Source organism: Drosophila innubila, assembly GCF_004354385.1.
Source record: "Drosophila innubila isolate TH190305 chromosome 2L unlocalized genomic scaffold, UK_Dinn_1.0 4_B_2L, whole genome shotgun sequence".
Lineage (NCBI taxonomy): Eukaryota > Metazoa > Arthropoda > Insecta > Diptera > Drosophilidae > Drosophila > Drosophila innubila.
The window spans coordinates 9071313-9095603 of record NW_022995372.1 but is presented as its reverse complement, the minus strand read 5'-3'; the positions used below and the strand labels follow the sequence as shown (position 1 = coordinate 9095603).

The 24291-nt window shown below is 36.2% G+C and overlaps 1 protein-coding gene across 1 annotated transcript in view; it reads left to right on the top strand.

Moving 5' to 3' along the window:
- Positions 1–2664: 2664 nt before the first annotated feature.
- LOC117780043 (protein decapentaplegic) overlaps positions 2665–24291 on the top strand; it is a 40397-nt gene continuing 18770 nt past the window's right edge. The window contains exon 1 of the mRNA XM_034616416.1: positions 2665–2687. The gene's annotated coding sequence lies outside the window, so the exon portion shown is untranslated. The remainder of the gene's footprint in view (positions 2688–24291) is intronic.

Genomic DNA, 24291 nt, shown 5'->3' with positions numbered 1-24291 from the left:
TATTTTTATAATGCGCAATCTTCAATGTGTACGCCAACGTCTCTGTCGACGTCGCTGTCGCTGCGTGCCGCCAGCTGTGTGCCATGCACCCATTCTCTGCCTCTCTACCCCCAACTCCCCTCCGGCTCAGCCCCTTCAACCCAATACACAGCACACCACTCACAATGCGTTGTCTGCGTTTATTGATTTATTAGAAAATTCCAATGAACAAGTTTTAATACATGACGACGACGCTCGCAGCAGTTGCTTGTGCTGTTATTGTAGTTGTTGTTGTAGCTGATGTTGTTACAAAAACAATATCGCAAAGAGCAGCAACAACACGTAAGAACTAGCAAAAAAAGTAGCAAGTGTAATATTTTAATAACGTTCCCCAGTGGCAAGAACAACAACAACAATAACTGGCAGGATGCTGCATTGATTTGGCTTACAGTGCTGCCAGACTTTGCCAGATGCGGCAGGTGAACGCTGCGTATGCGCAATGCGATGATATTTGTAGAGAATTAATTGAACGAAAGTTTTTAATTTTAGAAAAATGGAAATAAATAAATTATGTGATAAGCAGAAATGTGGAAAAGGAATTAAAACAAGGCTCACAATTATTTAAAAAAAATTAATTTCTTGGCCTAAAACATAGTTAATAAAATCAATCAGTATCTATTAATTAGGTTTTTCTTTGGTATTATAATTTTTTATATTTCTATAATATGCCGAAGAGAAATCTATTAAATAACATTTCATTTTGGAATAACTTTATTAATTTTTTAATTATCTTGCATTTTAATTAACAAGCTGATAATACTTAATTCAATATTATTAATAGATTGACTAGGATTTCAAATAATTATTCTCAATTCTCTCTCTCAATTCCAATATTCATAAAAATATTTTAATTTATTTAATGGCAATCATTTTGACTGTCTGGCAACGCTGTGTGATCAATCCACATGGCGTATAATGAATACGCTCAGTCTTAAACATTTTGCAATCAATTTAAATTTACATTTGCTGCACTTCGCTCCGCTTGTTGTGGCCTGCTCAAAAAATGCCAGACTCCAACCAGTTGAGATGCAGATTTCGGTAACAACAACAACGCGATAGAAATGTAACAACTTGAAGCGGAGAGCAGCAAAGAAAGTCGCGCATAGCAGAGCGTAAGGTTGAAGAGTTGCAGAGACAGAGAGGGAGAGAGAGAGAGTAGCTTGGTGGGGGAGGGAAGCAGAGCAAAGTGAAACGAAGCTGAGAGAGTTGAATATTTGTAATTGTGTGGCTGACAGACGGACTTGTTTGTTTGTTTGTTGCTCTTATTGTTGTTATTGTTGTTTTTGGGGCTTGATTAATAATTAATCGCAGTCACAAACGTTCACACACACACACTAACACATACACTTGCGAGCTCACACACATGCAAATCGCCGCCTGTTTTAATTACTCAACTTAAATGGCGCTTGAGCTTGAGCGACTTAAGCAACTTGATATCTGGGCAAGTGTGTGTGTGTGTGTTTGTGTGTGTGTTTGTGTTTGTGTGTGTTTGTGTGTCGATCAACTCTCACTACTATGCGCTCAAACTAAGTAACTAACTAGCTCGCCACTGCTGCTTCTGCTGCTGCGCGGTTGCTGTTGCTGCTGCGACTGTCGCGTCGACTGCGGCTGTGTCTGTCGCTGCCGCTGTCGCTGTCTCAGTGGCTGTGGCTGTTGCTGTGACTGTGGCTCGACTGTGCTGTGCCGCCTGTTTGCCTTGCCCGGCCGCTTTGGCTGCTCATTCAGTTTTTTGCGCTCAGCGCTCGTTGTACGGAACCGAAAGATTCGTCGTTGTCGCCAACTTGTCCAAAAAAAAATTAAATAAAACATAACAAGAAAAATATAAAAATAGAAACAAATATATAAATACCACAGCAACAATCAAATTACAACAAGTTGTAATAGCTTGATCTAACTCTTTTCGAGGCAGGCCCAGAAAATTAATTTGCATATGTATATTTATTTTTAAATTCGATTTTCATTTCGTTTCTTTCTCCTTTTTTTTTTTGGTGCTTTTTTGTAATAATTCGCGTTGAAGAAAAAAAAACACAGTTGAGGCTGTGCATCAGCAGCAACAACAACCACAACAATAACAATAGCAATAACAACAACTATCCGAGATAGCAGCTGAGCTCAAGAACAGTAAACAGTTTCCATTCTCATCTCGTCTCGCCTCGCTCTCGACTCGCTCTCGCCTCGTCTCAATTCGCCGCGATTGTTGACGTCGCCAAAATCCGATACGAATTCCGATACCGATACCGATACCATGACATGTGCCTATGTGTAAGAGTGTGTGTCTGTGTGGTGTGAAGCAATAAGCCATAGCCAAAAGCCATTGTTAGCCATAAGCCAAAGTATTGGCCAACATGTGAAGTGCAAGTGATTTGTTCCGCCCTCTTTTTCACACATAATCAAGCAGTACATACAAATATGCATATTGCAAAGTGTTATGCATACACATACATATACATATTCACATACATATGTATATAGAGCAGGTGGCGCCCAAACCGATCCCCATTTACAAGTGTATATATTTATGCACGCGTTTGTCCATAACTATAATGTATGCAACTTTCGTGAATTGCCAAAATTGGTTGTTGTTGCATTTGCAGCCAAAGGATTTGTGGATTTTGGAGCAATCTTGAGGTGTGCAGCAGGTGCACAAGGTAAGCAAATACACATATACATGTATCTATTTATATGTATAATATTTTCACACTTCATTTCGAACTATTTGCTTAGATTTAATAATGCGCATACGACATGGTGACTGCGTGTCGAATTTCCCCAACGCTCTCAGCAACTAAATCTTTTTCTTTTACAAATTTATGAAAGTAACTAATCTGAGGCTTCAAATTTATAAAATACTGGGTATTAATATAATATTATATTAAGACATTGATAAAATCCGATGGAAATATTGAGCTTTTAGTCCAACTATTAGACAACTATTTTTAGATGTGTCCGAAAATTTTTATTATGGTACAATCTGAGTAATATTTCCTATAGTTTCGTATAATTATATGGAATATTTAAGCTATCAAATAATAAATTACTTAATTGATCTCAACGATTTAACAAAATACAGAGAACACATGAAAACCTTCTGGGAGTTGTATTAAATTAAATACAAAAAAAAGATAGTTAAATATTAAAAAAAAAATTCAATTTGAAGAATTTTGTTATTTGCGTATGATTGTGGATCTTAGTCTTGAAAAATTTAATATTCAGATCAATATTCAAAATAAGTTGAAGGTACTTTCTAGCTGAAAAATTTATATTTGTTCCAACTTTGTATTTCATAAGAAATCCTGCGAAGTACTTAACAGGTTATAATGTGTTTCCCCCTAGTTAAGTGGAAATGTTTTAATTTAAACCACATATTCAAATGCTATTAGAATGGAGTACAAGGAAAGAGAAAGATAATAACATGGTAATAAAAAAGCCTAAATGGACTGCATATTCATAAGACACTTGAAATGACAAACTAAATCGAACGGCATTCCACCATTGACAATTGACACTGACATTGGTAACTGGCAGGGGGACTGAGAGTTGAGCTGGTGTGTAAGTAATGCTTGGCCCTTCCAAATATGTCAAATGGTCGTAGACTTGATAATTTATGACGCCATTTGGCTAATTGAATAATTGCATGTGACTGGTTGGCTTTGGGCGTGTTATGATTATCGTTATAGTTAAAGTTATAGTTATAGTTATACTTATAGTTATAGTTATGGATTTGCGATCGCCTCGAGGCCGTATGGCATTGCATAAGCAATAAGCCGTTGGCTATAAACAATAAGCCATAAGACATGCTCCACATATTTGTCTAGCCACTGTGTGAATCAATGGTCCTATCGTATTACCCCCAACAATATTTGGTTTGCTAATCAATGACATTTTTTAACTAGGTCTCTTAATTATGAATCTGAATTTTAATTTTAATCAGAATGATATTTCAAATTTGAGTCGGGTTTCGAATCTGTATCCTGACATTGTTCCAGAAATAAGTCAAATAATTGTTTCATTGTTTGTTGTACCGAGATCAAAGCTAATGATATGCTCGCTATAGTATAGTAGCTTCTCATCTCACACGCTCGATTTAGAAACTCGTTGGCTTAGGTGTGAAATTGATAGCCACAAATAAAGCGGGGCCCCGCAAACCTGATAACAAACTAAGCAGCAACAACAAGTGGCAAGCAGCAGCAACAACTCAGCACCAACAGCAGCTACAATGAAGGTCTTCCACTTTCTGAAATTCGACAAAAAAAAATATATATATAAAAAAAAACTCAGACGAAGCGGGTTCAGCGACGTTGGCTCAAAATGTTGCTCTGGGCCTGGCCCGGGCTGGCAAATCACAAGGCCTGCCTGCTGCCGCTTCTGATAACACCAAGCAGTCGCAGCAATGCGGCAATAATTTGCTGCTGCTGCTCCCCAGTTGCAACAGTTGTTGCACAGTTGCAACACTTGCAACAGTTGCAGCTGGAAGTGGCTACTGGTCATCAGCAGTGGCAACAGGCAACAGGCTTAGGCCAGGCCAACATTTTATCAAAAGTGGTGGCATTAGCTACCCAACTCCCTCTCCCCCTGCCTCTTACCCCCTCTCTCCGTCGCTCCGTTCCATCCGTTGCCTCGTCAAAACTGGTCACACTGGGTAAAGAGACAGGCGCACAGCGGCAGCAGCTTCCCAATAGTTTCACTTATTTTACACACATTTTCTTAACGATAAATAAATTCCACAAGCAGATGCGGCTACTGCTCTGCATCAGGCCAGGCCAACACTAACCTGGCCTGGCCAACAATAACAACAACTTTTGCTATCACGTTTCCATGCAAAAATTTCAGTGGTATTGCACATGTACTTGAATTATACTACTACAATCTAATTTTTTGTATAGCACAGGGGAAGTGGCGGGGGAGTTTCTTGGCAAAAACTTGGTCAGGTGTTTTGTGGTCATATAGATTTTCAGTCGTGGACTTTGCACTCGATAATTGCCAATTGGAATATTTCCGTTTTTGTTAATGACCGCCAACAGCGACAGCTGAAACAAGCAATTAACTAACTAAGAAAGAGATGAAGATGGAGAGAGATAGAGAGAGAGAGTGAAATTGAGGGAGGTAATGGCACTATCTGTTATCGATAAAGTCAAGGCCAACTATCTGCGTGAAGTCTGAGCTCGAATAAAATACTAGATAATCTTTTAAATGGAAACTCCAATAATTGGGTCAGTGTTGAAAGGATTAGTAAGTTATGTGTGAATAAACCCAAGAATGACACTTGACAACAACATGATTCACATTCATGAGTCATCTTGAACAACATATAAAACATATCTTATATCCATTTGAGGCCTTCATAATTTTAAAAGAGCCAAATTTTTGTAGACAAATAAAAATATTAAAGATGGTAGACTTTTTTTTTAAAGTAGGAATAAATTATCTTTTTTAAGATCTCTCTTTATTTAATTACATTTAATTATTGGTATCTTTTGAGATTAATATTATTTTTTATTTACTTATTATTGAAGCAACTGGGTATTAATTTTATATTTTATCAAAGTATTGATGAGTTCTTTAAACCTTAATGAGGCCGTTGAACCCGGTACTAACCTCTATAATGTTTGTATGGTCGTAGTGTTTTTGTTTTATTCAAATAGAAATTCTACCGATTTTAATATCTGTTTAAAAATTACATTATTTACCCTAGTAAATACTGGTGTTAAATAATATGTTACTGTCATGTGGCTGCTCTAACGGTGCCATTCTTCTTCTTTTTAGCATATACTCGCACTATCTCAGATTTCAAACCTCAACCTCAAGTTGTTGTACACATACATACACCAAAGATATGTACATACATCCATACATACATACATTATGTACGTCTATGGCCTTCGACTGCTTTACTCGCTTTGTCGTTTTCCTGTGGCTCCGTTATCACTACAGACCCTATATACACATATATAAATATCTATATTATACCATGTACTAAGTACAAAACTAAAGTTGAACTAAATTCAGTCAAAGAAAGAAATGTGACTATGACGAACTATAGATAGAGAGGAAAGAGGGGAGTGTGAGGGTCTCTGGGTTAGTTTTGGAGGCTGTTCTGTTCTGATTAAATGTCGCCTTCTTTTGAGTAGACTATAACTGAAAGATTTGTTCTGTCGGTTGCTTTATATCGTTTTGCTTTTGTTTTCATAAGCGAATTTCAAGTTCGTTATACGAAATCGCAATCAACAGCTGATTTCAAAGTTGTTGTTGTTGTTGTTATTGTTAAATGAAAAGTTGTGCAGCTGCTATTCCGTTGAATACCTACACATATATATATATATATATAAAAAACACATATTTATATATATATACAAAAATACGTATAACTGTTAATGTAAATGGTGTCTCCATTTGAAGCTTATCGAAATGAACGCGCGCAAAAATAACGCATAAATAAATAATTAAAATAAAATATACACACTCACATACGCACACATTTATAGACACACATGCACACACAGATGCGTGTTTGAGCGCCAAGTGATTTGAACTTTGAAGGCAAGACAAGTTGAGTTTTAGTTATGAATTTATCTAAAATCACAGCATGTTGTCGATATCGTTGTGGTAGTCGTTGTTGTTGTTGGTGTTGTTATTGTTCTCGTTTGCCTGACCATTTGACAAGTGGTTTGGCCCAAGTGTCAGACATGATAAATCATATACATATTATAAATATATCTACATACGATATTTATGAATACTTTATGAAGAGAAATGGCACAAGAAATGCAAAACGCCAACAGAACCTAAACTGTGTTTTATGCGAGTATACAAACATTCAGTATACGCCGTGTAGGCCAATTAAAATATATTTAACAGCTACAAATATACTTATTATAGTTATTATGTTAACAATTTCTTAATATTTATATGAGAACGTTTTTAAAATAACAATTAAAATAAAGGAAGTTTAAAAAAAAGCTTAGAATTTTTATTTTCAATGGAGAGCTAAATTCAATTACTTTAAATACTTATGTTATATAACAACATATCTTACGATATGGCGTACAAACATTTTCATTTCCATTTATTGAATTATAAATTATAAAAATCATAGTTTATTTCATACGAATTAAACATAATCTTATGTTTTACTTATGTTTTTCCGTCATTTAAATTCAAATTTATTTATGGATTGAAATAGTCTAAGAAATACTCTAATACGGCATATGTTTTTAGTTGATCATACTTATTCTTCACAAATTTACATACTCTCATACTTCTTTTAACTGTCTTTCACATGATTCGATTTACAAGCAATTAACAATTTTGGTCTTATAAAATCAACATGATCCACTAAATAATTAGCACAAATACCAATATGATATGAATTTCATGAAAAATACAAAAAAAATCGAAAAGCACGACACGTATATTAGATTACAAGAAATCGACAGCGTTTGACTTTGAAAACACGTTTTGAAGCAACTTTGTTTACTGTAGCTACAGATGTATCTGTATCTGTTTGTTGTTGTTGTTGTTATAAGAGATAGCAGCATCACAGTTACAAGCCTAAACCCTCACAGTTAGTTAGATACGCCAGTTTGAACCACTTTCGGTTGGATTAAAAGAGTTGAAACCAGGCAAAAAATTTAATATCAGAAGCGCACTTGCACATCTATGTAAATCTGTATTTATTTTCAATGTGACCACAGTAACTGAAATCTGAAAAGTGAATTCCCAATTTTCAAGGAAGCAGCTGCTGGGCAATTGGCAAAGCTAACAAAGCATTAACAAATACGACCATAAATATCTATAATTAAGCGTAAATGCATTAAATTTGCATACAGATGAAACAACAACTATGTATATTTCTGATCACATAAGTCCAAGTATAATATGCCACTTGATTTTTATTGTTGTAATTATCATAATTACAATGGACACACAGCACAGTTACTCAGCCTCTCAGTCACTCTGTATTTGTGTGTGTTTGTTTGTATGCGTGACAAGTCAACATCCTTTGGTGCATTCACGTACATAGCACAGAGAGCTCTCTGAAGTCTAAAACGTTCCATTTTCGTTGATGCAAATCGGTTATCAAGACAAGAAAGTGCCACGCACACAATGCCTGAAGCAACTGTATCAGTGTGTGTGTGCGTGTTTGTGTGTGTGTGTGTGTGTGTGTGTGGAGAGTGACTAAGTTTGTGACACACGTTGCAGCTACAGCTGGCTATCACTTCAGTTCAGTTGACTTCAGTTCACTTCAATGCAGCAGCCTCGCAGTCTCCGGCAAGAAACTGCAACTCTGCCCCTGATAAGATGCCGATGCCAGCATCGCAGTCGGCAACGCAGTCGGCGTCGGTGTCGTTGCAAAAGGTCTTCTTTGTTGACCAGTGAGAAGAAAAAGCAGCACGAGGTTTGCCGAGGCGGCGCCGATCTCTACAGCAATTTACAAAAACAACAGCAACTGCTGCTGCTGCTGCTACTATGCATATAACAACAACAATAACAACAACCACATTGAGCGTCATCGACAACAAGCGTCGACTACTCCACAACAACGGAGCGACGTTGATTGCCCCGGAATGCCGTCAAACAGGTTAAAAATGTAGGTAGAAATTCAATTAAAAATTGGTTATTTATTTATTTAGCTTGCACCGAGAGTAACAAGGTCCTCAGTCCCTCACCCTACCCCATCCCATCTAGCTACCCCCTCACGCCCCTTCCCCGTGCAGTCGAGCATAATCTATCTAATTTAATTAATTTTCATTTATGTGTCGCCTGTCAAGACAAAACTCGAAACTCACAACTGTCAATCAAATTGCACCCAGTGCGAATTTGAAAGTGAAAACTTACCAAGAGCAGTGCCTGCTCAGCATGTGACCAACAATTTGAATACTCATATGAATATGAATATGAATATGAAAATGCAGACGAATGGTTAAGGTGCCATGGCAGTCAACAGTTCGTTGTGGCAAAGAAATTGCAATAAATTCTAATGTGGCAGCAAATTTGCATGGAAATCAATCAAAATACTCAGAGAGTTTAGTAGTAGTCAACCATAGTATACCCATTAGTGTCACTTTAGTATAGCAAAGGTAAATGAAAGAAAATGTTGTTAGAGAACATTTCTTTATGATTTCTATTCTATTTCATAGAGCGTAGCTGAAAATTTAAAAACGTTTCACGATTTTAAATATATTTTCAGATTGTAAAAAGTTGTTTAATTAATGTTCGACAGCTTGGAAGCTTTTCTTTTCTATCTCATGTACGTAAATAATAATCTATAATAGAAAAGATCATCTCAGATCATCGACAATATGTAAATACTATATACAATCTAGCTTTCAGATAGATGGTCTCCACTTTGTCATATCCCTCTTCATTGTTTCGTACAGGGTATCAAAACTTGCACCAGTTAAATCCGATTGCATTTGTTTTTATTTATGCACATTTGTTGGTGAACCGCAAAAAGTTAATTTTAGCATTGCTATTTATAAATTCCTTAGCGGCCCACTAACAAATGATCAAGCCAGCGAGCCTTATATATACGATAGTTACCACCCAGACTCAACTGACTGTCCGTAACTGGTTGCATTTCTAGTTCCCCCTCTCACTCGCTCACTCTCTCACTCCATCACTTTCTCACCCTCCGCACCCTCCGCACCCTCCGTACCTCTCGTTGGTTGTCGTTCAGAAATTTATTTGATGGATCGTTGCAATTTGTGGCCGTGACATGCGTGATAAAGATACTAATGCGATCGATTTGAAGATCAGCTAAAGCTGCTGCCGTTCCAACTTCTGCAACTGATCCTCATTCCTTAAACTGAAACTGGCACACAAGAAAAAAAAAATAAAGAAGAAAAGATAAGAGAATTCCTACTGAAATTCTGTTGAAACAAATGTGTTTACTTATTGGCATAGTCGGATTATTATTATTGCCCCATTGAAAGAGAATTTCGCTTTCCAGGAAGTTGTCGGCGATCTTCCAGCGATCACTCGTTCCGTTTGATATGCTTATACTATATATATATATATATATATATATATATATATATATATAACATATTTAATTTTACCGAGTATAGGATGGAAAAGTTTCGATTATGACCTTGTATGAAAATTGTGTGGCTATGAAATGATTGGTATGTCTGTCTGTCCGAGTTTCTAAGCAAAGTGTGCTTTTTGTTAGCTATGCGAATATTTACGAGTGTTTGTTCTATCTGGGGTTTTTTTAGCCCAATAAAACTCTGGCTAAATATGTGGAATAGTTCATTTCAATGAACCATCATGACAAGCATATTCCTACACGTATGTATATCTATAATAAATTAAATTTGAATGTAATCACGCATATTTTAAAGAAAATGAAATTAAAGTGGCCCGTTGAACTGTTGAACGAATAACAAAAGAATAGCTTTGAGCAAATCATCATCATTACTCGCTGAAAGATTCAATGGGCTTACGCATTTTAAAGCACATCCCAATAAATATGTGGAATTATTTTTTAAACAACACTTAAAGCATAAAACTGCCCGATTCATTGCAGATCCACGATTATTATATTGATCTGACGTCAAGTTTAAAATATTAAACACACCTTGTTAAGTTCAGAAATTATGTTTTATTTACTTACAATTTTCCTTTCTATCTTTTCTCTAAATTGTTCTAGTTATATCCATCTTCGTATTAATATATATCAAAATATTAGCTCTTTATTCCACTTACTCTAAACATTCTATCAAATTAATATTTCTCTCACCCTGTTAAATGATTAGCTGACAGTAGTCTCTGTATTATTATTTCTATTATAATCATAAAATAAAAAAATATATTCTTAACAGCATATTTGAAATGCGCCTCAAGTTAGTTGATAGTTTTTTCGGGTAAATGAACTTTCGTCCATCTGTGTGTTCTCTGTTTCAACCATGACCACTAACTAGGCTTTTATCGCTAGATTTAGCCTTGGAATTTTCATGCAACTTTCATCTGTAAATAATAGAACCATTAAAGTCAATTAAGAGCCACCCAAACAATGTAAACTAACCTTAAGATACACTATAAAAATCGCTAAACTGTTAAATGCCTAAATTAAAAATATGCACATGTAGAGATGAATTTTAATCTATAATTTACTTAATTAATGATAATTAACTAAAGGACTAGCAAGTTAGCTTAGTTGCCAGTTGGATGATAATTTCGGGGTATTGAAATTAGTGCAGGGTAGTGAAATATTGAAATCATTTATGACCTTATAACTGGCGCTGGCTCGCGGTAGCTCTGGCCATTAAAAAAACTTATGGATGGCCAAATTCACGGATAAATTATAATAATTGAAATATGTACTTTGAAAAGTTAATTGCGCTATTCGAGGCGCGCTTGTTGATGCTAATGGCCAAACATAAATTCAGGGGCATTGAAACGTGGCGTCGACGGCGGCATCAAGCCATAAAAATAGCACCTTCACTGAAAAAAAAGACCAAATTCTAAAATCAAGAACATTCATCTTAAAAATGTTGTTCTTAAAATAAGCACATTTTAAGACCATATACTAATACTAAGAATATTAATCTTGAAAATCAAAGTTCTTAATTCAAGAATAATATTTTTAGAAAAGTATAAATACATACAATTTCATTTAAAACAAATAGTGGCTCCGTCGCGGTTAGAGAAACCGCTTCAGTAGCAGTGAAAAGCAGTAGGCGCCGGCTCGAATCCCACTCGTAACAAATTAAAATAACATTTAAAAAATTACCAAGACAGAATAAAAGTCAAAACTAAGAATAAAAAAAAAATGAATTAAAAAAATTATTTTTTATTTATTTATTTTTTTATTTTAATTTCAAGAACATTTATTCTTAAAATAAGTACTTGGACGTTTTTGAAATGTTCTCAAAACCAAGATGTGTTTTTTTTTTTAAATCTAAGAATTATATGTTCTCGACGCATTTTTTAGACCAAAATTCTTAGTTTGAGACGAAAATCTTGATTTTAGAACATTTTTTTTATCAGTGTAGATACACCACGATCTATAGCTAGTGTATACTATAATATATACAGTGCTCTCTATGCCGATGCTTTCCGTACCGTTCTTCTATGCCGGCCGGCAAGGCGCGCATATGTATGCAATATGTTTTGGTTTTGGCGCTTTTGGTCAAGGTTGCGAAACAAGAATGCGAATCTTTGGCAAGAGAGTGAGAGAATGGCACTCAGACTGAAAGTGAGGAAGAAAGAGAGAGATATAGAGAGATCGTTCAATTTCCATGAACGCATATCCAGCACAGCAACAAATCAATAAAACGCTTTTTGGCTTACTAAATATTTAGACAGTGTTCGTTTACAGGTGGCTGCTGTTGCCTGGCAAAAATCAACTTGGCCAACTTGCAACCTCGCTAAATTGCTACAGCTTGCCAACTTGCCAACTTGCAAACTTGCAACATCATCATTATTGAGATGCGTTTTTGCCGTCCAGCTGGGCGTCGGCACAGTGGTCAAGGTTAACCAAACGAGATACTGTATCTGTATCTGTGTTGCCTTGCATTTGTATCTGTTTGCGGCGCCGCAGGACATCATCATCATCGACGAGGCGCGCGTACTTTTAACGATTTCGACAAAAATGATTTCTTTCTGCGCTTTCCGCACTGCTCATTAATTCGTTTCGATTAAAAATTGTTTTTTGCATCATCTGCAGCCGCTTGTTGTGCATAAAAATCACAGCAAGAGATCGACTCGCAGCTAGCGCCAAATGGAGTTCACACACAACTGTTTACCATACACACAACATACCTTATATATAGTATTAGCTAGAGTAAATACATATCGATGTATATATAGATATATATAATTCGGCATTTTGTCTAGCTGTTCATTTCGAGTGTTTCTGATATTTTTATGGCTACTCTTTTTGCCCCAACCTCTGCCTCTTCCCGATCCTCTTAGACACCTGCACCCACAAGTTGGTCTGTTGGCAATTTGCTTTTGTTTTGTTTATGTTTAAAGTACGCTACGTGCAATTCTTTGGCAGTTCATTTGTTTATTATAAAGCCGCCGCAGACTTCCCTGGTTGCCACTTGTTTAGCTGCTAATTTCAATGCTTTCTACTGCTCTCTCGATGTTGTTTGGCATTTTCTTCTACATCTATTAAATCTATTATATGTACACATTTATATATATACCTTTTGATTATATTAGCCACTTAATATAGCTATATATTTACAGTTACTTGCATTCACTTCTCACTTCTCGAAGCCTTTATATGTGTGTCGGGAAATGTATTGTGTTGAGTAGTTAAAGAGTTAATTTCCGATGGCAACAAGTGCTACCAAAAATATATATAATTTGCAATCTGAATAAGCAGCTAAATATAATATTTACACTATTAACTTGAAGGGTACATATCATTATCATTACATTATCATCAAATTCCCCGTTTTCATCACATTTTCTTATATTAAACAAGTGGGCGGCTACAGTTGGGCACGCTCAAAAGTAGAATACCCTGTGCCCGGGTACTCTGTTCTAAAAGTTGATTTTCGACCTGTTGTTCCTATGGCAGCTATATGATATAGGAACCCGATCTGAACCAAATAAAGCCAGGATGTAAAAAACTAAACTAAATGCATATTCTATCAGTTTGGTTCTAATATCTCAACAAACAAAAAACTTTTTCATACTAAAACTTCATTTTCGATGTATCGTTCCTATGACAGCTATGTGAAATAGTCAACCGATTTTAACCAAATTTGGTCAGGCTGTATAATACCAGCCCACATACATATTCTATCGGTTTGGTTCTAATATTTAAAAAAACAAAGAAGTTTTTCATCCTAAGACTTAATTTTCGATCTATCGTTCCTATGCCATCTATATGATATAGAGGTCCGATCCAAAAAAAAAACAAACTTGATCTGCGTACAGTATCCAGGAACCTACTTACTAAGTTTGAAGTCTCTAGCTCTTATGGTCTCTGAGATCGACACGTTCAAACAGACGGACAGACGGACAGACAGACGGACATGGCTCAATCGACTCGGCGATTGATCCTGATCAAGAATATATGTTGCATGTTGCATACATTCAGCTAAACACATTTTACCCTTTTTTGCCCATTTTCAATGGACTCAGGGAATAAAAAGAAACAGTAATTAAAAATAAGTGTATTTAAACTTTCACATCACAAAACTGCTTAATTACATTTTTAATACTACTATTTATTTTTTTATTTTGTGTAGCGATGATTCTTTTGAGCTCATTTGCTTTACTTATATTGTTGAAATCGTTTTTTGTTCCCGCTAAATGAGGCAAAAAATTTACAAAGTATTTGCAGGTATTTCTATTGTGGGTAGTTTTCGGTATGTTTAGTGGGAAACCTGGCAATGCATTGATATAATTAATAATGTCTATTCTTAGAACAAAATCTAAACAGTACGTCTATGTCTCTCTATGAGCCTGAAAATATGAATGCCCTTAACGTTAGTTTTTCTATAGAAGTTCTGTTGTATAGCAAATGTATTGTTTTTATCTTTAATTGACGTTGATATATATTCTCAAGAAATTGATCAATCAACAATTTAATTTGAGAATATAATGAAAATTTTAAATGTGAATTTAAATGATTTGAAAATTTTGCTTAATTATAATTTTGGAGACTGATAGAAGTAGGTTTGTTGAATTACCTCTTAATTTTTTATCTATTTTTTAAATTTAGCCTTAGTTTCTGATATGTTATTGGAAAATATTGAAATTATTCGAATTGAATGATAATCCTGCACTTAAATTCTTGTTTAATTTGGGATTTAAATTCCTTCTCAATAAATGTCCATTACTTATAATTTTTTAAGTTTTATAGCCCTTAAAGTCTAGTTAAAATCAATAATAAATATCTTGAACCAATCCACACTTGCATATATCTCTAATCTATATGATCAATGACTGAAAATCTACGCTGGTTTTCATTACGAAAAGAAAGTCAAAGTCAACCGGCCACTTACTTAGGTCTATACTGCTAAGCAGACAGACAGACATACAGACTCCATAGCAGACCCGCAGATCCGTTTACCCGATGTATAACAAATATCACGCATACGCAGCGTTTGACAGATCTTTAAAACGCTTTCGACAAACACGCAAGCCGAAATGCATTTAAAATCTCATTACTAATGCTAATTGATGCCAAGTGATATGTGGCCGATAAGAAAACCACTAGAAATGCGTGTGTTTGCCATGAAAAAAAAAAATAAAATAAATACTCGTAAAATCGAGACTGACAATTCAAAGCAATGCGTTTCAGATTCATAATTTTGTCTTTCACTCTCTCGTTGCTAATCGCATTTTAGCTGCGATCAATGTGCGATGCGAGTAAATGTGGCCCGTACAATGTTTGTTATTTTCCAAGTGCCCACACGTTTGCCGCAGCTTCTTACATAAATTATTAACAGCTAAAAGCAAATAAATAAACAAACATTGATGCTGCAGCAGTTGTGGCAGCAGCGTTAGTGGCAAGAGACGCGCGCGCTTCTTCTGCCCCATCGTTGATCATCGCCAACGCTAAAGCTGTCATCATTCATACCAGAATTGACTGGACCTGGACCGGGACCTGGACCTGGACCTGGAAATGGCATTGGCCAGCATGCCTGGCACAAACTTGCAGTCAAACAATTAATTTGTCTCCCCACTGTCGCCTTCCTCTCAAGCACTCGGAATTTGAGTATGCATTACCAGCTACTTAACAGCAAATCACTAAACATGTTCAAATATTTTGCCTACAGCTTCGGTAGCTCAATTGTCGCTTCCCCTTCTTCTGTTCTTGCTGCTTACCTGCGACATTTGCCAAGCGGCAAAACTAAAAAGAAACAGCACACCGAAAGCCTTGACAAAAGAATTGAACTGCTTTAAAGTGCTTCCAGAGCAGCAGCAGCAGTAGCAACAACAGCATCAACATCGACAACAACGACAACAACAGCTGCATTCAGCGGAAAACTACAAAACCCAAATTGAAAAATCATCAACTTCGTCAGCCTTCTGGTTGTTGGCTTCAGCTTTAGCATCGACTTCGACTTCGTCTTCGTCTTCGGCTTCTGCGCCTGGTCAATATTTGACTAAGAAATTTTTCACATTACCAGCAAGGCGAGAGGAGCTGAGCGTGTTGTTGAAAATACTCAAGAGAGAATGAGTATCACAGCTTGTTTATTAAAAATGCAACACTCAATAGGAATGAGTAATCGAGCAAATAATTTTTCAATTCTATATTATGAATTTAACAAAATTTGACTTTTGAGTTATTATCACTGATTAATTTTAACGCTTCTATATCTGTTTACATCATTTGTTGTGATTTTGATACCATAATCTAAATATAAAATATCATTAAGATTTTAACACGTAATTTCAATTTGATGTATGATTTATTGTGTAATAGATTTAAATAACTTTTAAACATGTATGAAATTAGTTTGATGTCATTAAGTTTAACTTACAAAATATTAATTAAAACCTGGTCATAGGGTATCTAACAGTCGTGCCCTTTCGACTAGTTCTTACTTAATTTTTATAACACAATAATACTACTCCTATTTAAATTAAATTTTTATTTTGTTTTATTTCAATTTGATTTTTTGAATCTTTCTTTTCAAATAGTATTTGTTTTTAAACAATATATTATTAAATTTACCCTATACATATATTTTTGTACTTATATTATTTTTCTAATAATTGTAAGATTTTAGAAAGAGTATTTGGGCGTCATTGTAACGCATTAAGAATTTGATTCTCTTGTTAGGCTGCGCCTTGGAGTGCCTCGTATGTTGAGTGAAATGTTAGCAATACAGCTACACACACACACACACAATCACGTGGACATCATACGCACACAAATACACACACACACACACATAAATGCATACATGTGTTCGCCTTGCTCGTCTAGCATTGTTTGCATAGCAGAGTCGGGCTGACTCTGGGCCTGATCTTGGACAGCCTCTGGTCAACGTTTTGTTTGATGTCGGCCTCGTTAAGAGCCAACGAAGCCAACGAGTTGTGGCCATGTTCCATGTTGTTCTTGTTGTAGTTGTTGCCGTTGTTGTTTGTTGTTAGTGTTGTTGCCTATTTTGTTTGCTCATGAACAGTTGAACAGTTGAACAGTTGAATGTTGTCGTTGATGTTGTTGCTGTTGCTGCTGTAGTTGCTGTTGTAGTTGTAGTTGTAGCTGTTGCCTCTGCCGCTTACTTTGCATTAAGTTATTTTCATTTTCAATAGGCCGTGGCTAACTTAAGGGATTCTTCGAGAGAGTCTTCTCCTTCCTACTCCTGCTGCCAGAGTCTCTCAACATTGTACGTTATCTCCTTGCTGGAGTGTTTTCTTTCGACATCGCATTCGAGTGCTCTCCAAACTGTTGAACTTCACTTGTTTTCTCCAGCTATTAAGCCACTTCAACTTGGGCATCTTTCCCCCCAATACATCTACACACACAAACACACACACATACATATATGTATACAGTTTCACATGCCTTGTGGTATCTACGCATTTTCGGCACGACGATTGACTTCCAGGAATTATGCAAATTTTCAACGTTGTAATGTTCGCTGAGCTGAACTCGATGAGCGTGTGATTTATGCCCATAAATCGCTCTATCTGCTACTTCTGATTGCATAATTAATGATCTGGTCAAGAGCAAAGTTGTGCTTATGACTCTCGAATCTCTTGAATCTCGAATCTCGGATCTTCACTCTTGGCACTGTGTAACAATCTACCCATTTTTTTTTCTATTTCGGTGGGAAAATCTCTCAAGTACACGAGTGTTCACAAACTGCGTGCGTGTAGATACAAATGCGTATGTCTATGTGTGTTGTAGATACTCGCTTCTGTTTATTTATATTTCCAAAATGTACTACGTGCTCTCACAACGTGCAGCAAAGTTGCAAAAATTGATTTGGCAAAAACACAAAAGCGGCAACAAATCAGCGCAATTATCAAAAATGTAGCAAAATTTTACCTCGCACGCCGGCTGGCAAACTACCTGAGTTTCACCCTCCCCGCCCTACCACCTGGCACGCCACGCCCCCCGCTATGTCCCGCTGCCAATACTTAGGTCCAAGCCATAAATTACCAATTAAATGAGCTTGTGCGAAAAAAACACATTTTCTAACTAAATATTGAAACGCAAAAAGCCAAATCTACCAAAGAATACAAATGCGTTTTGATCAGATTCGACATACAGGTGCGGTATACCAAACGCTACAGTGGGTCAAAATTTATCCATATATTAATAAATGCGCATTTGATGCGATTTTTAACTAAGAGGCCAACAAAAGATACAGAAAGTGATATAGAGATACATAAAAGAGAGAGAGAGAGAGAGAGAGAGAGAGAGAGAGAGAGAGAGAGATAGACCGATTTTAATTTGCATCGTATTTAGAATTCCAATTTTATGAGGCATATCAAATGAATCGTTATACATTTGTTTACTTCTATGTGATATGCGCAATATAGTCATATGATTGCCTATTGTTATACTTAGTTGTTATCAGAAAGAAACCGTTTACTCACTGACTGAATGTTAAAAAATAACTAATTTAAGCAGTCAAGCAAAAGAACTGAGTAATTCAAATTTTCTAAATATTATTTATATAATGTTAAATATGATAATATTATAATGAATAGTAAATGTGTATATTCTCTCCAAAAATGTCTGACTTTTTTATAGAGTCAAAATTAAGACAGTACCATTTTAATTATTTTTCTAATATCTAAATTATTATTATATAATGGATGGTAATATTAAGAGTTTATGAAAATTATGTAATTATTTTCTCTTTATTTTAGTTTTTGAAAAATAAATACTCTTCGGAGAAAAGGTGTAATTTGATGTTTCAAACCACTATGCAACACTTTAAATGTTTTATGAAGATAGCACAAAATTAGTGAAAAACCTTCGGCCGTCAGTCTCTTCCTCATTTTGAGATCTCTCGCTGATATTGAGGAAAAGTTTCGCTATAGCTCACAGAAATTGATCTGTGTGAATGATCATCCAGGGTGAGATTGGCGAGCGGGCGTTTAATGGGGTGGTGCACATTGATTGCTAAAACGGACGATTCTTGGGATGGAAGATGGTGGGCGGTGGAAGGGGAGGGGTTGGCTATACTGGCGGGGGCCATTGGCAATTGCGCGGCTCGTTTTTGGCGCGTTTGCGCTTTGCGATTAATGCGCTTGTGTAAATAAACAATAAATATTAAGTGCGCTACATGCCACGGCGCAAAGATTCCCAGAAACCAAGGAGGAAGAAGAGGTGGTGGAGGGGGCCACAAGCCCGAGGCTGGCTGCCTTTTGAGAAGGCACGCCATTAAATGTAGCAGTTTATGCTGGGCACGAACCCCTTTTTGTGCCCCCTTTCTGTAGCCTGTGGGTGGCATGCGTGTATTATCTATCTACTATCGACCTTAGCCGCTTGGACTGTTGTCCACTGTACTAGCCCTTGCCCCCTGCTGCTCATGCCCCTTGGCCTCGTTCCAGTTGCTGGGCTACGCACGAGCGCCGATCTCCAAACATTTGCTGTAATTTTCAATGTGTCTGTCTGTCTGTCTTTCTTTCTGGTCTAGTGTCTGTCTAGTCTAGTGTGTGGGATTGGGGATGTATCTGTGACGGTGTCTGGACCATTGACCATTCAGGCGAAACGCACAAATTGTATTGATTATGCCGTTAGTCTGCCTTTGCCTTTTGCCTGCTCACTTGCAGTTTTGTATCTTTTTTATGCATCGTAAATTTCATTGATTTGCGTGGCAATCTGTTTGTTGTGTAATAAATTAATGCACTTGGTTTGATTTCAACGCTTGGCTGTAACTAGCCTGATCTGATGATCTGACGATCTGACCAAATAACAGACTACTCCTGCTACCATCTGCCATATTTGATGAAAGATGCACTCAGGCGTTCGATCATCAAAGCATCGTAACATGCTTCCGACTTTACAGTTCAACTAATCTCAATTCTAGAATTAATTCGTAATTTACCATTTACGAATTGAATGGTTTGCATCCATTGACCTTTATATGAATTGAATAATCTTGTAATGCACTGTAGTACTTAAAAATTAAAAAGATATCTAAATATGGTATCGATTTTGATTCAAATTGAATTATGTTAAAAAATTATAAACCAATGTAAGTAGTACTCGACCAATTCTTGGATTATTTAAAATTTAAAGGATTTCCACATTGTAAATTCATTATTATGATTACGGAATAAAGATGCATTTTAGTCACATTTCTTATTATATTTGTTGAGCCGAAAAACTTTCTATTGCGAAATCATTTTATTTGGCGTATTTATTACTATGCAACTCAATTGTAACGGTGTTTTCTGAATAGACATTATTTTATTCATTTAGACTTCCCCAAACCTTATTTCAAACGTGTGTTTATAAGAAAGAATGATACATAAACAATTCAAATTTAATGCATTACAAAATTGAGGGATCCCAGTGATTCCGAAAATATACAAATCGTATAAAGGTCAAAGTATTTATACACTATTAATGCAATATAAATAGATCGGATCAAATTGTTAAATTCTTTATTTAAGATAGTTCCAAAATTAAAAAAACTTTATCTTACATGCATTACATGCATTATTATCCCAGCTTAATTTTAACAGATTTGTAAATTTAGATTTAGGACTACATCTAAATGTTTCCTTTTTTTTCGTTTTAAAAGTTATTATTAACCTTGATCTGTTTGATAAAGCCTTATTACTTATTACTATTACTATTAACAACACTAGTCTTCATTGATCTGATTGAATTTTTTTGAGTTTTCTCCAATCCTTGCAACAAATGTTGGATCATTTATAATTTTTGCATACCGAAGATCTAACTTTCTTTTTTTTTCTTTACAGTTCATAATTTATATTTAATTTAATTTTTATTTGTTATCTTTACCTTAATTTTCATACTTGGTAATTTTTCTTTGCATAAATAAATAAATAAATAAAATGCAATACGTAATCAAAGTACAAATAAACAACATGATCTTAAAACATAATTCAGTTTCGTACATTGTACAATCTGGCAAAAGTGGCAAGGTTGGATGAGTACTCGTAAATTTAGTGAATCTTCTAGCCTAACGAATGAATTCACGAATCTTCCTTGTACTCACAATTCTTTTGAATTGCTTGCAAGTCAAACAAAATCAATAAGACAATAATTTAAATGTACTTAAAAGCGAAGACAGTACCTGGAACCTGCTAAATGGTAAAAGGCAAATGAGCAACTGAATCAAAGGTCAAAAGTGTGTGGAAATTGAACTACAAATGATTTTCGTTGGAAAAGTGCCGAAAGTGGCCAAAAACGCTAAACGCGTGGCAGCAACTTGTTGTGAATATTAAATTGTTGTTGTGGTTGTTATTGCTGTTGTTAAACGTAAGTATCTTTTGTATCTCTTAGCTACAACATCGTTGTATTGGCCTGGAGGTCTATTTGGGGCCTCTTGCCGCCTTTTGATGTTGATTAATTGCGAATGCTGTTGATTGATTTTTATTGCAAATATTGATAAAAAAGTTTTGTATTAATTAACGTGAAAAACACGCGTTTTGTGTTAATTGGAAAATGGTTATTGAAACTAAACAGATCCCAGAGCCAAATCCAAAATCAAGTGAGCGTACAAACAAACATCGCCAGCAATGGCTAGTACGAGTGGAAGCTGCAACAACAGCAGCAACAATAATAACAAACAAACAAACAGACCGTGAGATACAAGATACTAGATACAAGATATAAGTTGCATTTGTGGAGCGTACAAATTAACGCAGCCGAAAAATTAAAAGTTTCGAAACAACAACAAGAATAAGAACAAAAACATGGTTTTCAACGGAATAGTACTAGCTACAGATATAGCTGTAGCTGTATCTATAGCTGTATCTATAGCTGTACCTGTATCTGTATCTGCGCGATATGTAGAAGCCAACATTTGATTTATGCTCAACTTTGATATTTACCGCCTAATAAACAAAAAATTAACGCAAACGCAGATACAACTACAACTGTGATACACACAAGTATCTGCAGCTGTATCATTACGTGTATCTGTATCTGTGTCTGTTGATGCTGCCTGCAATTTTTGCTTTGATTTGAAGCACTCGCAAAGCGCCTCTGACTGACATGCGTGCGTCTGTCAGAGCGGCAATTAAACAACATCACCAAAGTGCCACAGCATCCCCCAAAAATCCAACAAATCAATACCGACCAATACCGACAAGTTAGCACAAGTGGCAGGAGACCAAGCAGACCTCGATTGATCTCAACAGAGATCTTTTGTGACGACTTAGCGCCGGGACATACCCGATGAAATGCCGAACGTTAATATTTGGTATTTGTTTGGGAGTCCAGTTCAAAAGTGTTAGAGAGGTTTGTCCCGGTGGCAGCCCACCGACGTTGCAGCAATCAACACACACACACACACACTCACACACACAGTGGATGCCCCAGACTTATACAGCAAGTAGAATGATCGGTGTTAGTTGTGTTAATAACAAAATGATTGTTAAAAATAAAATAATGGCAAGCGTCTCGTTCAGTAACTAGCCAAAATCGATTTATTATCAGATTCAGATTCATAATTATATAATTCAATAATATAATTTCGATCATTAGCATCTACATTGATATTAATAATGGACTAAATTTTTTTTATTTATGTTCGTTCAATTAATAAGTTTGCTCAATTTCGCAAAAATCAAAAATCAATTAAATGAATATCTAGCACTTTCAATATATTTAATTTTACATTCATTATGATAATATATGAACTTGATCATAAGTGTATTTTTAATTTTAATTTATTTTTAAGAAATGGTTCAAAATATACACATATTAACCATTATTATGCTGTTTTTTATTTATTTATTAGTTGTAATCAGTTTTTTTATCGTTAATAATTATTTGAGCTAATTCAAAAAGTGTAACGACCATATTTGATTTTTTTTTAGTTTTAAAATTTTATTCATAAAAGAATGAGGTGAGCTCCATGGTTTAGTTGGTAATTAGTCAACTGAAGTGGCCAAAGGGCGCATCACTCAGCGCTGACAAGCGGCGCTCCTTGAAGTTGTCATTCTCTCGCAGTGTATGTGCGTGTGTATCTGTATCTGTGTGTGTGTGTGTGTGTGTGTGTCAGCGCCAGGACCCAGAACAGCTACAGGCTATAGAAAGACGCCTGTTCGTCTCAACGGAGTTTCAAAACAAAACTCTGTGGCTTGAAGCTTCAAGAGTCATAAATCAATGGCCGTTGTGGCAGTTGCTATGGCAGAGTGGCATTGAGGCATTGTGGCATTGCTGCAGTTGTTGGCCAGTCAATTGGCATGGCTAATGCGATGGCAACTCATAAATTTATTAATTTTTAATTAAACCTACAACGATTTGTAATTCCAAAGCAAAAAGAGCGCCTTATCCATTTATGGCCTGTGGCACTGTGGCAACTGGTAACTGGTAACTGGCAACTATCAACTGGTAACTGGTCAAGTGAATGAAGCGACTGTTGCAGTTGCTGATGCTGCTGCTGCTGCCCGGAAACAACTCATTATCCTAATTAAAACGTGCGCCATGCGCGCCCGATTCCATATATGTCCAATGCACGCGATCTGACAATGAGGCTGAAGAAGGAGAAGGAGACTGAGATGGAGACAGCAAGGAAAGAGGGGGTAGAGACGATGTTGGAGTTGAAGCTGAGGCTGCGCATGCGAAATTAGACGCACGAAGCTTGGATGAGGAGGCAAGCGCCTGTCTTTCATTCATACGCACTGTGGCACACACAGTGGCAACACGAGCAACACGAATGTTGCAATTGCCATTCACTCGACTCGACTGTCGTCTATGCAACGGGGCGAGGCACGTTCTTCATTGTCATGCGTTGCATTACAAGATGCCAGCTGGCAACATGACCACATTGCAACAGCAACAACAACAGCAGCAACAGCAGCAACATCGACAGCAGCAACAATTGCCTAGAAGAGCAGCATTGCATTGTTGCTGCAACATTGCGGCTGCTCAAGCATGTTGCATACTGATCAATCAGCGGCTTCTTTAACTGCCACCCCTCTCCCTCTCCCTTTCTCTTTCTCTTTCTATCTCTGTCTCTGTCTCTCTTCTTGTTTCTCACCCTCTGTGTGCTTCATGAGTGATTTTAACCATTTTTGGTCTACAGTTAAATGCTGTGGCAACATCTGCGTCGCAATTGCATTCATAATGAGCCACAGAATGAGAATCAATCTTGGCAATGAATGAATGCG